General features: G+C 69.2%; 1 long non-coding RNA gene across 1 annotated transcript; it reads right to left on the bottom strand.

Annotated features, from left to right (window-relative positions):
• Nucleotides 1-11,147: 11,147 nt before the first annotated feature.
• LOC127486901 (uncharacterized) lies at nt 11,148-11,655 on the bottom strand. Its single transcript, XR_007913452.3, has 3 exons — nt 11,521-11,655; nt 11,312-11,437; nt 11,148-11,220 (listed from the first exon to the last, which is right to left on the bottom strand). It is a non-coding gene; the product is annotated as an uncharacterized LOC127486901 (long non-coding RNA).
• Between the last annotated feature and the right edge of the window lie 3,041 nt (nt 11,656-14,696).

The following is a 14,696-nucleotide window of genomic DNA, read 5'->3' as shown; positions in this document are numbered from 1 at the left end:
GCCACGTGGCTCCCCCAGCCATGTTGCTTTACTGCTACAGAGAGGAGAGGAGAGGCAAGGAAGTGAGACCCCCCCCAAACAGCAGCCAGCAGAGCCCCACGGCCAGGCAGGGGCCCGCAGGGGAGGCCGGGTGGGGGGTGGGCGGGAGCAAAGGCGGAGCTGCGCTGAGATCTGAGGATAACTGCGGGAAGGCAGCCGATAAAGCACCAGTTGCGCAATTAGGCGCTGATTGGGATGGGGGAGGAGGAGGGGTCCAACCCCCCACTGCCGGCCAGGCAGAGAAAGCCCCTGTTATCAGCAGTCCACCTGCCCTCCCCCTGCAGGCCAGGCCCGCATGACCACTTAGGCCACAGCAGTGGGGCCTGGAGTTTGTCTCTGCCTCAGCCTCGGCCTCCCAGGCACCCAGGCACGCCGAGGTGGGGGCGTGGGACCACAGCCGGCACCTAGCCCACCCTGCAGAACCCCTGTAGCCTTGGCCTAGGGCTCCTCGGGCAGGACCCTGGCTGGACACGTTGGCACCCATGCTTGGAGCCAGGGGGCTGGGGCATGGGCAGATGGACGCTTTGGGCGGGGCCTGTGTCCAGCTGGGAGTCCCGTGTGCATCTTCCCAGGGCCTCCCTGGGGCCCCCAGAAACTCTGGGTAGCCGCCTGGTGGCTGTCCCATGACGCCCCCGTAATCCCGGCTCTGCCCCTTGGCAGCCCCGTGCCTCCCAGCTGCCCGGGCACGGCCAGCTGCTCCCGGGCCCGCCCCGGGCCGGAGCCTGGACACGGGCGGCGGCAGCGTTTCCCATGGCAGGGGGGGGGCTGTGGGGGGCAGCGAGGGATTTGAGGAGGGAACAGCAACGGCCTGAGAATTCGGAAAATGTGCCGAACGCCTGGACTCTCTGGAAGAAGGGCGGGAGGATTAGGGATGTGGGATGTGGATGCCTTCGGCACGGTCCTGGGTGGGCCGTGACTGATGGGGCAGCCGGGGGGCTCCGGCGTGAGAAGGAGGCCCGTCCGCGCAAGGGCCGGCAGCTGTCCCCATCCGTCAGCCTGTTCCCCGCTCCCACCACCCTCTAGTCTAGCCCCAGAACCTAGCCCCTCCCCCACAGCTTGCTGGCTACCTCGTCAGGCCTCCCACCCTGCAGAGGGGGCTTGGGAGGACGCCATGAGCTCCCGGGTGGGGGTCCTTGGCGCCGAAGGCCCCTTGCAAAGCCCCCCGGCCACTTCCCGCACAGCCCCATCTCAGGGGCCCCCGAATCTCCATTTGGCGAGGGTCGGGAGCAAGGGTGGTAGCGGGCAGTGGGGGGCTTCCCTCGGGGAGGGGGCCGGCAGCTGTGTGTCTGCTTCTTGGAGCCCGGTCCCTCCAGGCTAAGCCCTCCGAGACTGATGGTGGCGGCCGTTCCCACGGAGGGGCCAGGGGCCTCCCCTCCTCCCGCCCCTGCCCGCCCGTGGGCCAAGGGGCAAGCCCTACCCAGGCCCCAATGTTCCCTCGCTTATCTGCCCCTCTCCTGGGGTCTCAGGGCCTTCCCCAGGGAGGCGGACGCCCCCTCCTCCTTCAGGGCTGTGCTGACGTCAGTCGGTACCCTGGGAGGCCAGACTGAGGGTGGGGGTGGGGTGGGGGTCTCAGCTGCCTGCAGCTCCCTATCCAGCTCCAGGTTCAACCCCCTGGAGGCAGAGCCCCATGCTGCCCATGCTGGGAAGAGTGGGGCCCTGCCAGTGTCCCCGGGGCAGCCTTGGCCAGAGTGGGGGGCCGCCTCGGGGGTCCTAGAGCGGGGAGCCCCGGCAGCAGAGCTGTGGGGAGAGGCGTGGGGCCGCGGCGCGGCCCTGACCCCCGGCTGCTGGTCTTTGCTCGGCCAGCTCTGCAGACACGAGGCCCACGACGAGGCCCCGGGTCATTGACTCCTGGGGGCCTCCTCCTGCGGCCCCATCGATCTGCCCACCCCACCCCTGGAACCTTCTGAGTGGTGCCTGGGAAGTGTGGCTCGGGCCTTGCTTCCTGCCATCTGGGGGCTCTTGGCACCTGCCCGGGCTGAGGAGAGGGCCCCCACTGGGCTTGGGCTACAGTCCCTCGGGCTCCCCCACCCCAGCTGGGGGACTCTGCATGGGCTTGCCGTGCACAGCCCCCTGGCCGCTGTAGCTGGACAGGCCAGCGTTTGGCGCCTGCAGTTCCCAGGCTCAGGCTGCCGCGTGGGGCCCCGGGGGCGCCCTGCCAGAGGTGGTGGGTTCCCAGCCTCCACCGCCTGTCCTGCTGCAGAGCAAGCTGTAGCAGTGTTGGAAATGCAAGCCACATGCCTGGAGGTTTACACTTAATTCCACACAAGCGCTTCCTGGGCCTTTGATGTGCGGGGCCTGGGGCCTTTAGTGCTTTGTGGGCTGGGGCACAGGAAGCAGGGAGGGGGGCATGGGAGCACCCCCGCCCACCCTCGCAGCTCATCCTTATCCCGGGGCAGCTTTAGGGTCCCAGGGCCAGGTCCTTTGGGGGGTGGGGGAGGGGCTGCCTGCCTGCGGGGGAGCGGAGAGGCTGGGACCCCAGGGGAGGGGCTGGCTGGGAGCTCTGTGCACCTCCTGTGATTGGCCTTGCTACAGCCAGCAGCCCCACCGTGGGCAAACAGGAGCCTCTTCCAGGAAGCCCCAGGGTACCCCCGGGGTCAGCGGAGGGGTCACAGGGGTCGAGAAAGCAGCAGTGAGATTTGGAAACCAGGCTCAGGGGCTAGGTCAGGGCCTGGGTCAGGTGTGGCCCCAGGGAGGCCTGCTGATGTCCAGACACCCAATCAGAGGGCTCCGGCCAGCCTCAGGCCATGGGGGGCACACAGGGGCTCACTGCCCGCCAGGCGGGAGCAAGGGCCACCTCGCACGTGGCCGGGGGTCAGGCCTCCTGGAAGTGGCCTAGGGCAGGGGCCATCCAGCCTCCACCCGCAGGGCCTGCGGACACAAGGCCTGGGACCCTCGGTGTCCCCTGGGTTGGGCTGGGGCTGGGGGCAGCCCCTTGTGGGTTCTGAGTGGCCGCGGAACGCCTCCTGGAAGGAGGGCGCCCGGAGGAGGGTTGGGGTGGCCGGGAGCCCGGGGTGGCCGGGAGCCCAGCCCGCCAGAGGCGCGAAAGCTGCCCACTGCGCGGCACACGCATGGCCGCAAGGGTCCTCAGAAAGCACGCGCCAGGGCGCCGGGCCCGGCCGGCCAAAACCAGCCACCCCGTGTGCGTGCGTGCGTGTGTGGCCCTGGCCGAGCGGGGCTGCGGACTGCGGGCACCCCACTGGGGAGACCCCGGCCGGCCAGTGTCCCCGCTGCATGACCCCCGGCCCTGCCCCCCGCGGGGGGCCGTGCAGGGTCTGGCCAGGGGACAGCTGTTTGCCTCGCGCATTCCAGACGCAGGGTCAAGCGTTGAGGGGAGGCTGTTTTTCTTAAGAAATGTCACTGGAAAATAAACAGAGCTATGATTGACCGAGTCTCCCGGAGGGCAGCAGGCGGGGACGGGGCCTGCCTGCAGTCGCCCAGGTGGCCAGGGGCTCTTCCGGGTCAGAGCGGCCTCTGACCTTCCCGAGCAGGCCACGCCACGTGGCCAGACCGGCGTCCCCCAGGCCCCCACCCCAGTGGCCACCCCAGAACCGTGGAGAGGCAGGACACACACACACAAGCCTTGTGGGGTTCCTGGGGAGCCCATAGCCAGTGCGGTCCCTCCTCCTCCTGCCCCACGGTGCCAATAGTCCCCTGCCACGTGGCACTGCCCCTGGCCCGTCCTCCCCCTGCCCCTGCAGTGTCCCCACCCCAGGGTGGGCCGTGGCTCCCACATAGCCTGTGGCCCAGGACCTGGGGCGTGTCTGGGGAGGGGGTGTTGGGGTGTGCAGAACCCAAGCCCCTGCCTGAAGCTTGGACGGTGGTGCCCGTGGTGTCCACTCGCAGGGATGGCTCCACCCCACCTGCCCTGTGCACGCCCGGGCCATGCCAGGTGGGAGGAAGGACGGCGGCTTTGTGGGCTGGGGTCTCCCTGCCCGGGATCCCGCCTCCCTCACTCATCTGGGCCCACGGTCTCCACCTGGGAGGGGGTTGCCCCTTGGGAGGGGCTGCCCTTCCCGGGGTTCTCGGGCTCCCCGTGGTCAGCAGGAGCGAGGAGCAGCCTGCCTGAGGCCGCTGTGTGTCCACTATGTCAGGGCTTGCGTCCAGACGCAGCTTTGCCTCCCAGGTCCCTGTGTCTGGTGCGGGGAGGCCAGAGCATACCCCTTCCCGGCCACTGGACACCACGGTGCCCCAGTGCCCGGCTTTGGGGCCTGCTTCTGCCCTTGGTCTGCACAGCCACAGTGCTTCCCGAGGCTGCTGGGGCTGGCGCCTCCCACCTAGGCCCCCACGAGGCTCCTGGGGCACTCCCAGCCCGGGATAGGTGCCTGCCGTGGCCTGAGGCTAAGAGAGAGACACAGGGGCCCGGCCAGGCCCAGGGCTGCTCCCTGCTGCGCGGAGGCAGCGGAGGGCTCTGGAATCTCAGCTTTTTTTTTTTTTTTTTTTTTAAGAAAAGATTTATTTATTTAATTGAAAGGCAGAGGGGAAGACAGAGAGACAGAGAGATGTTCCATCTGCTGGTTCACTCCCTACATGGCCAGAGCGGCTGGAGCTGGGCCAGGCCAAAGCCAGGAACCGGGAGATTTTTCTGGGTCTCCCACGTGGGCACAGGGGCCCAGGCACTTGGGCCATCTTCTGCTGCTTTCCCAGGCCACAGCGGAGCTGGAGGGGAAGAGGAGCGGCCGGGACTCAGACCAGCGTTCTTACTGGCTCTCGGCGTTGCGGGCCATGGCTTAGCCGCTGCGCCCAGCGCGGGCCCTGGAACACAGCTTTTCAGTGCCCAAGGGCCTGGGGACGAAGCTGCTGGCCATTCCACCAGCGTCATTCTCCTGCGCCGGCCCCAGCACCCTCGGCCTCTCCTCCTCTCCTCCTCCCTCCACCCCCACCCTCCATTCTGGGGCAGACTTGGGGGGGGGTGGTTGGGGCAGCTGCACTGGAACCAACTGTGGCCCCCTGCCCCGTGCGGCCCCCACCCCAGACTCCCCTGGCAGGGGGCTCTAGCCCCCAGGGCAGCAGGGAGGCAGCCCCACCTTTCTCCAGAAGACCCCAGGGAGCCCACCACGGGGCTGACCCCAGGAGTCCAGGCAGCGGCCGTAGCAGCTGCTCAGAGGAGGGAGTGGACAGGGCGCACAGACCCTCCGCCCTGGGGGCCCTGGTGGGCATCAGCCCCTGGGTGAGCAGAGGCAGTGGGCACTCGGTGCTCCCTGGGGCCTCCCCCTGGGGCCGGCTGCAGGCTCCCTGGCCGTGTCCACCGCTGGACTGTTTCCTCCCCACGGAGGGAGGCCCAGAGGGGCAAGTGGGGGGCCTCACTCTAGGACCCCAAGCGTGGGCTGAGCAGGTGGGTATGGGATACCTGAAACCATGTCCCCAGGCCACGCCCACCAGCCACACAGGTCCCCCATGCGTGTTCGCCGTGGCACGTGTGTGAGTAACCCTCAATTCTGGCATTCTAGGCCCCTCCCCACCATCGGCCCGGCTGTAGCCCAGGGCCCTTTTGGGCAGGGGCTGAGCCACAGGACACAGGGACAGGGGCTATGGTTGGGTTGGGGGATGGAGACAGCAGGACCCTCTCCGCTCACCCAGGAGAGGCTGGGGCGACGAAGCTCAGCGGGCGCAGGGGCGGGGCGGGGTGCAGGGGCGGGGGGGTGCTGTGCAGCTGCTCAGCTCGTGCTCAGCGCAGGGGCGGGACAGGAGGGGAGTCCACGGCCCCAGAGAGGCCCCAGAGCCTTGACCCCCGGCCCCACAGCCCCCTGCTGGCTCCGCGCCTGCTGGGAAAACAGCCTCTTTATCTCCTCACATCCGCGAACTGCAAACAGCAGTGTCCCCCGAGGGCTGCTCTTGGCACACATGCCCTCTGCCCCAGGCCCTGGGAGGCCGTTCACCCAGGGTGGGGATGGGGACAAGGGAGCTGGGGGGGCCTGGGGCTGCTGGTGGCAGTTCCCCCATTCTGCTCGGGCCCTGCGAGGGCCACGGACGCTGTTCACTGGGTGACGGGCTGATGGACGTGGAGTGGAGGAGGAGGCAGGGCCAGCCTCTCCGCTCTCCCCTCCTGCCACCCACCCCGCAGGCTGGGGTCTCCCTGGCTTTCCTGTGCGCTGAAAGTCGGTCCCAGAAACCAGACGGCCTCCCGCTGGGAGCCAGAAGCCTCCACGGAGAGGGGAGGCAAAGGCCTAAAATCAGACCCCCCAGCGTGACGAGGGTCAGAGGTCGTGGGGAGGGGGAGCGAGGCCCCCCTCCGTCCGCTGGGGCCAGCTCCAGGCCCCCAGCGCTTGCTCTGCCTGCTGCACCCTTGCAGCTGGAAGCCAGGCACTTCTGGAGGGACCTGTGGGGCTCAGGGAGGCCCCAGTCACCCCGAGAGCCCCCCCGAGGGCCCCCCCTAGCCTCCTGCAGGATCCTCCTGCCCCCGGGAGTGTCACTGCCACCACGGCCACCCTCCCTGTCCTGCTGCTGACCCACGGCCCAGAGCAGCGCCAGAGGGGAGGTCAGAGGGGGCTTCTCCAAGGTCCCGAGGGGAGGGGCCCCCCAGAGCCACCGAGTCCTCAAGGCCGTGGACTCAGACGGTGGAGGCAGAGGCCAGGCCCACAGCCCCCAGGCTCCGCTGTTGGAGCCGCCGCCGTGCCGGGGCTCTTAGGGGCGGGTGGAAAAGCCAGTGGCGCCAGGGCACTGTGGCGCGGCCTCCCCCCAGACCCCCAAACAGTGGGCTAGTGTGTGGGCCGGGGTGGGGTCGGGTCCCACTCCATAAACCCCCGCAGACCTTGCGGGTGGGGTGTCAACGCGGTGATGTCACGGGCAGCCAATGGGGGCCGCCGGGGGCTCTGCCTGCACGTGGCGGCTCCCAGTGCCACCTGAATAAACCAGTCTTCCCGGCAGGCAGGCAGGCAGGCGGCTGGGGGAGGGCGGAGATGGGCCTGCCACCGCCTCCCCAGGCCCCCACCCCCAGTCCTGACCCCTGCGGCCCCTCTGTCCGTGGGTGCCCCCCGCCCTGGCTGCTGAACGCAGCAGGCCTCTGTCAGGCTGAGCCCCGCCTCCCCGCCATCCTGCGTCCCCCTCCCCTTATTTCTGGTTCCAGGCCGTCTGCCTTCCAGGGAGTCTTCACACCTGCCCACCCGTGGGCCTTCTGCACCCCAGACCCCAGGAGCCCCCTGGGAAACCTCCAGGCAGGCAGCAGGGGCCTGCAGCCGCCCACCCCACAGCCCCGCCCATCCCGCTCCCCGGGGGTCTGCGCAGAGCCCGGCCCGCCGTCCGGGGCCTCGGCACGTGCCTGGCAGAGGCCGCGGGCAGCAGGCGGGGGCCGGAGCCTGCCCTGGCGCCCCGCTGCCCGCCCGCGCCCAGCCAGGTGTGGGGAGATGGGGCCGGCCCGGGAGGACAAGGGGGCCAGTGTGTGCTTTCTCTGCGAGCACGGTGCTGACAAGGAACAGAGACCCGCAGGCCTGCTTCCAGGAAACCAGGAGAGCAGGCCCCTTCCCAGCAGGCCGCCCGCAGGTGGGCTTCCTGGAAGGGGGCCCCCCGCCAGCCCTGGCCAGGGGCCAACAGTGTCACCAGGAGCAGGCTGGGGAGCCGAGGGGAGAGGGGAGAGCGGGGAAGAGTGGCCAGGGGCAGGAAGAGCAGAGGCCCCGCTCCTCCCGAGGCCCCCTGCCCCCTCCTGCGGGGCCCCGCCGGGGGCTCGGGCTCACCGGGCTAGCAGGGGGTCTCCCACACCCGCCTGCTCTAAGACTGGCCAGGTGCCCCTCGGCCTGACGGGCGGCTGGGGCCGCGGTGCTGGGGTGCTGGGGTCCCCCGTCAAGGCTCTGCAGAGTAGGAAGCTGCGGGAGGCCCGGGAGCGCCGGTGGGGGGGGGCAACACCCCAGCCCTGTTTGGTTCCAGACCTGCGGGGCGGACTCTGGCCAGACCGCATGTCACCTTTGCTCCTTTAAGGGATTTGTTTCCTTTGTGGTATTGGGATTTTCTGTCCTCACCCCATGGGGTGACATATGTCCCCGCCCCACCCCCACCTAGGCAGCCCCTAATCCCTGCCCAGGGTCGCTAAATCCTGCCAGGAAGGCCCACCCCCCAGGCTCAGAGGTCCACACTGCAGGGGCCATGGGCCCCACATGGCCATGGCCACACCTGGGGCCAGCATCAGCCACAGGCCTGGCCACAGGAGCACACGGCTGGGCACACTGAGCTGCTCACAGGTGCCCGGGGGGCGTGCTCGCACACGGAGACACTGTCACACGTGGAGACATACAGAGACATGCTCACACACAATCACATGTGGACACACGCATGGACTCACACGCAGACACACAGAGACACGCACTCACACACGGAGACACTGTCAGACACACACGTGGAGACGTGGCAACACTGATGCAGCTTCCCCCCACGTAACAGTAACTGGGGACACGGGGTGGGGTGGGGCCTGGCGTAGACCCCTCACGGGGTGGGGGAGGCCGCTGAGCTGGTCCCCCCCAGCCTCTCTCCCAGATCTCCAGGCCCCTGGGCCGCCGGCCGCCCCTCCCCCACAGCGAGCCGGCTCTGGGAGTGAGCCTGAGGGCTGCACAGCAGCTTTGGGTGGGGTCCGAGCCTGTCCTGGAGCCTCCCTAAGCCCCTCTTCTGAAAGGCAGGAAGCTGGGCCAAAGGTAAACACGGCCCCCACCCCACCCCGGGAGGGGGACTGGGGGGACCCTGCCCCTGCACCTGCTGGCAGGAGCTGTGCCCCCACCCCCGCCCCGGGAGGCCCTCAGCACTGCTCTATGGGGGGAGGCCCAAGAGAGGTGCAGGCACTGCGTTCCTGGGGTACGGTCACACCCAGGGCGGGCCGAGCGGGGCCTCAGCCGGCACTCCCGGCCGGTCCTCTGCTCGCCCGGCTTTGTCCCGCTCCCCAGGTGGAAGCCCCAGAGTGACAGCGTGCAGTGGGACTGGAGTCCCAGCAGGCCCAGCTCAGGGCGCCCGCTGCTCCCGGCCCGTTCCCTGCCGAGCCTGCTCCCACGCCCTCCGCCCTCGGGCCCCCTCGGGCCACCCCCTGGGGAGCCGGCTTTGATGTTCCCTGCAGAGGGTCGGATGTTTATAATAAAGGCCATTTATAGACCCAACTCTCGACACCTAATAGATGGCAGCCTCATCCTGCGGCCAGACCCCCACTTGGGAGAATCACCGGGGCCGGGGTCAGGGAGGTGGAGGCCTTCCCAGGGAGCAGCCTGCATTCCCAGCAGACCCTAGGGCCTGTGCGGAGGGGGAGGGGCCCAGGGACTGAGGCCCTCACTCACTCGCCCGTGGGGTGGGGTCTCGGCCCTCTGTCCAGGCACCTCCCTGACTGCTCTGAGCTCTGGGGAAGGGGACAGGGCAGTGGGGCGCCCAGGCAGGGCGTCAGCCTCATTCCCCCAAACCCTGCCTTCCCCTCCATGTTGGTTCCAGGGGTCTGCACCGCTGAGCACCCAGAGGTCAGGGCCTGGAATGGGCTCTGGCCTCGGGCCGGCTGCTATCTCTTGTGGAGGAGCCACGAGTCCACAGGGCACTGCACGTGCGCCCCAGAGCAAGACCCCAGCGAGGACCCCTCTGTCCCAGACTCCCCTGCCACCTCTCCCGGCTCAGCCCCTCTGCGCCTTCCTCACCCCGACCTCTGCCCCCCTCGCCCCCAGGCCATCCTTGCCCCGACCCCTGTGCCTATCCCTGCCTCTCTGTTTGGCCCCCACTCCTACCCATAGCACAGTGAGGAGAGGGTCTGCCTGGGCTCAGCCCCAGAGCTGGGCTGGGGTGGGGGTCCCGACAGTGAGGGGAGGGTCTGTGTGGGCTCAGCCCCAGAGCTGGGAGTGGGGTGGGGGTCCCAGCACAGTGAGGGGAGGGTCTGTGAGGGCTCAGCCCCAGAGCTGGGGGTGGGGTGGGGGTCCCAGCACAGTGAGGGGAGGGTCTGCCTGGGCTCAGCCCCAGAGCTGGGAGTGGGGTGGGGGTCCCAGCACAGTGAGGGGAGGGTCTGCCTGGGCTCAGCCCCAGAGCTGGGGGTGGGGTGGGGGTCCCGACAGTGAGGGGAGGGTCTGCCTGGGCTCAGCCCCAGAGCTGGGAGTGGGGTGGGGGTCCCAGCACAGTGAGGGGAGGGTCTGTGAGGGCTCAGCCCCAGAGCTGGGGGTGGGGTGGGGGTCCCAGCACAGTGAGGGGAGGGTCTGTGAGGGCTCAGCCCCAGAGCTGGGGGTGGGGTGGGGGTCCCAGCACAGTGAGGGAGGGTCTGCCTGGGCTCAGCCCCAGAGCTGGGGGTGGGGTGGGGGTCCCGACAGTGAGGGGAGGGTCTGCCTGGGCTCAGCCCCAGAGCTGCGGGGTGGTGGGGAGTGGGGGAGGGGGCTCCTGAACAGGACAAGGTACTGGCCAGAGGGGGAGGCTGAGGCCACGTGGTTCTCCTGGTGTGGCGTGGCCGACGCTGTCCCGTGTGTCCCCCCCACCATTTTATGCCCACTCCCCACGAAGTGATCTTGAGTTTCACCGACCCCTTTCATCGCCAAAGATGCCACCCGCCCCCCACTCATCCCAGAGATCCCCACATGGGGCCTGCTGTCGACTCCCCCCACCCCGCTGCCCCCAGATCTGTCTGTGTGCCCCCTCCCACCCCATCCGAAGCCAAGAAGACACGGGACTCAGGCGTCCCTGAGACGAATTGCCGGAACTGTGTTTATTGATGAGGCCAGGGCTCCTGCTGGGGCCCTGGTGGGGAGGGGCACAGGGCGAGAGGGGCCTTGTGGGTCTTCTAAGGCAGCTCCGCTGGGCGGGAGCACCCAGGCCAGGCGAGGTGGGGGCGAGGCCTCAGACACACGGCCAGCGCCCAGGACCCCGGACAGAGATGGGCGGATAGGCAGGTGCCGGGGCCGGGCTGGCCAAGGGCTCGCACACGCGCGCGAGAGACTCAGGGCCGCCGCCGACTCCAGACCAGTGCCGACGACTTAGTGCAAAATAAACGTGGAGGGGATGGGGGGCGGAGTCAGGGGTGCTCCGAGTCTCTCAGGCAATGGGAGGGCAAACACTCAGGCAGAGAGAGAGAGAGAGAGAGAAGAAGAAAGAAAGGAGGGAGGCGGTGGGGGCCACCCCGCGGAGGGCCCAGCTCCGGGAGCACCCGGATGCCGCAGGGTGGCTGCGCAGGTGGAGTGGCAGGGGGCGAGGGGTGGGGGCGTTGCTGCTGCTGCTGATGGCAGTGTGGGCGAGGTCTCCTTCCTTGGGCGTCACCTGCGGAGAGAGACAAGGCTTAGGCTTGACAAGGCTCGCGGCAGAGCCGGGCGGGGGTGGGGGTACAGGCATGGGCGGGGCCGGCGCTCACCTGGGAGCTGACTCCTGAGCAAGGCTGTGTCGAGGTTCCAAAGGCAAAGTCTTCTTGATTCACAACAGGACGGACTCACGAGTCCCCGGGTTCGAGGGCCCAGACTTGAGCTGGGCAGCACCATTTCTGCAGTTTGGGGGGGTCTCGAGGTCACGGGGGAGCGGTGGGTGTCCCCAGGCCCCGCCCAGTGTGGCAGGAGGGCGCCTCACCTTTCTCTGAGAGTTCCAAGGGTCCAGAGAGCAGCAGTAGTGGGTATGTGTGTGTGTGTGTCAGCTCCTTGGGCGACGGAAGGGACAGAGACTCGCTCCTGATGGCAGCTCCCCCGCGGTGCCCCCGAGGATGTTCTGGGCAACACATGGGAGGGACGGGCTCAGCCAGGTGGCCAGGGCGGGGCCACACACCCTGCACACCCGGGCACAGGCGCACACTCACCTGGAAGGCCGCACGGCCAGCCCCTCTGTCCTCACCGTCACACCGGACCATGTCATGTCCCTCGGCTCGCCTGCACCTGGCGTCCGAGCCTCCCGTGGCCGGCGGGCACAGCTCCCCCTCGCTGCAGGGGAGAATGGAGGAGGTGCTGGCTGGGCGGGGCGGAGGCAGACCAGGAGCAGGTGACTGCGGGGGCGGGCGGGACAGGCACTCACCGTGGTCTCCACCGGGAACGCAGAGGCGCCGATCACTGCTCCGTCGCTGCCCGCAAGGCCCGCCTTGGCCGCGGGCTCTGGAGGCCAGCGCCCCGCTCCTTGCCCCTGCCTGCGCCCCACCTCCCCCCTGAAAGTGCTCACACACGCCACCTCGCCCGTCTCGCCTAGCCTGGCCTCGCCTGTGCCCTTGACTCCCCTGGTACTGTCTGTCGTGCCAGCGCCCGTGGCTGAGCGGGGAGGGCATATACTGTGGGCCCTCCCCTCTCAGCCCCTGGGCTGCAGTGCCACGCGGCCACCTCCTCTCTGCCACGCCGCTGCACTGCCCCTCTTCTCCGCTCTCCAGCCCTCGACGCCCCGGCGCGGGCCTGGGAATGCCCAGCCAGGGCGTCTCCTGTACCTGCTTCTAAGTGGGTTGCGGTGGGTGAGATGTGGTGGTAGCTGGCGACCCATCTGTCTAGTGTCCTGTGCCCTCCCCCCTCGTCCTGTCCCGCCGGGGCCTGGGGTGTCCCCACACCTGCTGGGATCCGCCCTGCGCTCCCTGCGCCGTGCTGGCAGCCCAGCCCGCTCTCTGCCCTGCCCTCCTGCAATGTCCCTTCCTCCCGGGACGGGCCCACAGGGCCCCCCCCGGCCTCGCCCCGTCTCGGCTCCCCCCGAGAAGATGTCACCTGCGCTCGCTCTCCTGCGCTCTGTCCTGCTCCGCCGGGAGGCCAGCCGCTTCTCCTCGCCGGCCCTCACGCTGCGAAACCTCCTGGCTGCGGAGGCCCGGGCGCCAGGGCCGGGGAGGGAAGGGACTCACCTGCCCACGCTGCCGGCTACACCTCCGCTGCCCCAGGCCTCCGGCGTGCACCCTGCCCGACGACTCCCCCTGTCCGACCAGCTGCCACGTCCTGAAACCAAAAAGTGACCGGGATGAATGGATGGCACCCCCTTCCTCTCCGCTAGCTCGGGCCCCTCTCTCTTCCCTCCGGCTCCTCGCCACTCTTGCCCGAGCCAGCCCTCCTCCTCCCACACTCCACCACTCTCCTCCTGCTCCCCATCTTCCCCAGTTTCCCCCGTAACCCCCCAACCCACCCACCCACCCCCCTCCCACACCCTGCTCTTCGGGCCCTAGCCCGGGCTTTTTCTAACTGGGATGGCCCCGCCCAGAATTCCCGCCCCTGCCCTGCCAGCCAATCAGAGTAGGGTCATGCCGGGGGGCCCCCGCAGGGCCCACCTCCGCCCCGACCGTTCCAGCGCACGTCCCTCTCACCCCGCACCCCTCCCTTGGCATCCCTCAGACAGGACTTGGCATTGTCCCCAAAACCCCCCCGTGGGTCGAGAACTCCCACCCCCAGCGCACCAAGCCAGTGCTGGGCGTGCACCTGGTCCCCGGTGAGGAGTCCGGGCTGGAGTTCGCGGTTGCTGTAGGGTTCCCATGGCAGGGGGTTGGAGCGCTCAACCTGGGCCGACGGGGGCGCTGGGGGTGCTGGAGCCCCCGCAGCCGGGCGGCCGGCTCCTGTCCTGGGTCCCGTCTGTCTGGTGTCTTCCAGGAGCCCCCACCCCGCGTCCCGGGTCCCTCCACCCCTCTCCCTCTCTGTACGCGGCTCGCCTGGGGCACCGCTGAGTCAGGGGTGGAACAAAGTCCGGTGAGCTACCAGTTCCCCCGCCGTCCCGGCCGCGCCAGCCTCCGCTGTTCCCACCAAGTCTGGGGTTCGGGTGCTGTGGCGGAGGCACTAGTGGGTGGGCATGGCAGGAACCCCAGGGCTGGGGGACCTGGAGCTACCGGCAGCCCCCATGGCAAGGGCCTCAAGCAAGAGGGGCTGCAGCTCCTCCCGGGACCCCCTGCCCCATAACGCCCACCGAGCACGGACCCCAAGGTGGTCAAAGGCAAACTCCAGACTTAACCGTGGTTAGATTCTCGACTAGGATGCAGAAGGACCCCACGCTCAACCTTGGCAGCTGGAATCTGGCTGCCACGTGCGAGTCTGTGCTGCCGCCTCGCGGTCACTGCAGTCCATTAAACCCGGACGCGGGCTCGCCGAGCGGTCGGCACCGTGGTCAAAGGGGGCGGCCGCGGAGACGCTCCTGCGCTAGGCGCGGTGGCCTCTGTGCTCCTCTGCCTGCCGAGATCCCGCGGGCAGGGGTCCCTCAGAGCCGCGGTCACCATCACACAAGGCATGGGGACCCTGCTGCACCCCAACATCCTTTGCCGTCTCCCCAGCTTCCCCAGTGCAGCTCAGGGGCCTATCAGGGCGGCAGCTGGGGCTGGTTCCCCAGAACGAGCCCCACCCACCACGACCCCCGTGGACCCCTGCGGAATCACGTCTCGGAGACCCGGGCCGCGGCCACGGCCACGGGCGAACCCCAGCCCCTGCCGTCTTTGGGCAGCCAGGATGTGCGGGTCTGTGCTGCCATCTCGCGGTCCCTTCTGCATCCGACACCCGCGACCGACTCCGTGCCACTGCCGGGGCGAGCCGGGCTCGCTGGGGTCCACACCGCCGAGACCGAAGAGGGAGACCCCAGCAGCGCTCCCTGGCACGGCAGACCCCAGGACCCCTGCGCAGGGCTCCCTCTGGACCCTGGGCTCAAGTCCCTTGGGGCACCCACTTTGTCCCGCACCCAAGTGTGGCTCCTGGGCACCACTGGCACATGTACCTGTACACACTAGCACACACACACACACACACACACGTAGGGCGGGTGTGATGGTCTCAGAGGACCACGCAGGGACCCCCAGGCTCTCCGGCCTGCGCTCAGGCAAC

Source organism: Oryctolagus cuniculus, chromosome 1 (genome assembly GCF_051225735.1).
Source record: "Oryctolagus cuniculus isolate XC-2025 breed Fujian yellow rabbit chromosome 1, ASM5122573v1, whole genome shotgun sequence".
NCBI classification, from domain to species: Eukaryota; Metazoa; Chordata; class Mammalia; order Lagomorpha; family Leporidae; genus Oryctolagus; species Oryctolagus cuniculus.
This window is presented reverse-complemented; position numbering and strand designations above follow the sequence as displayed.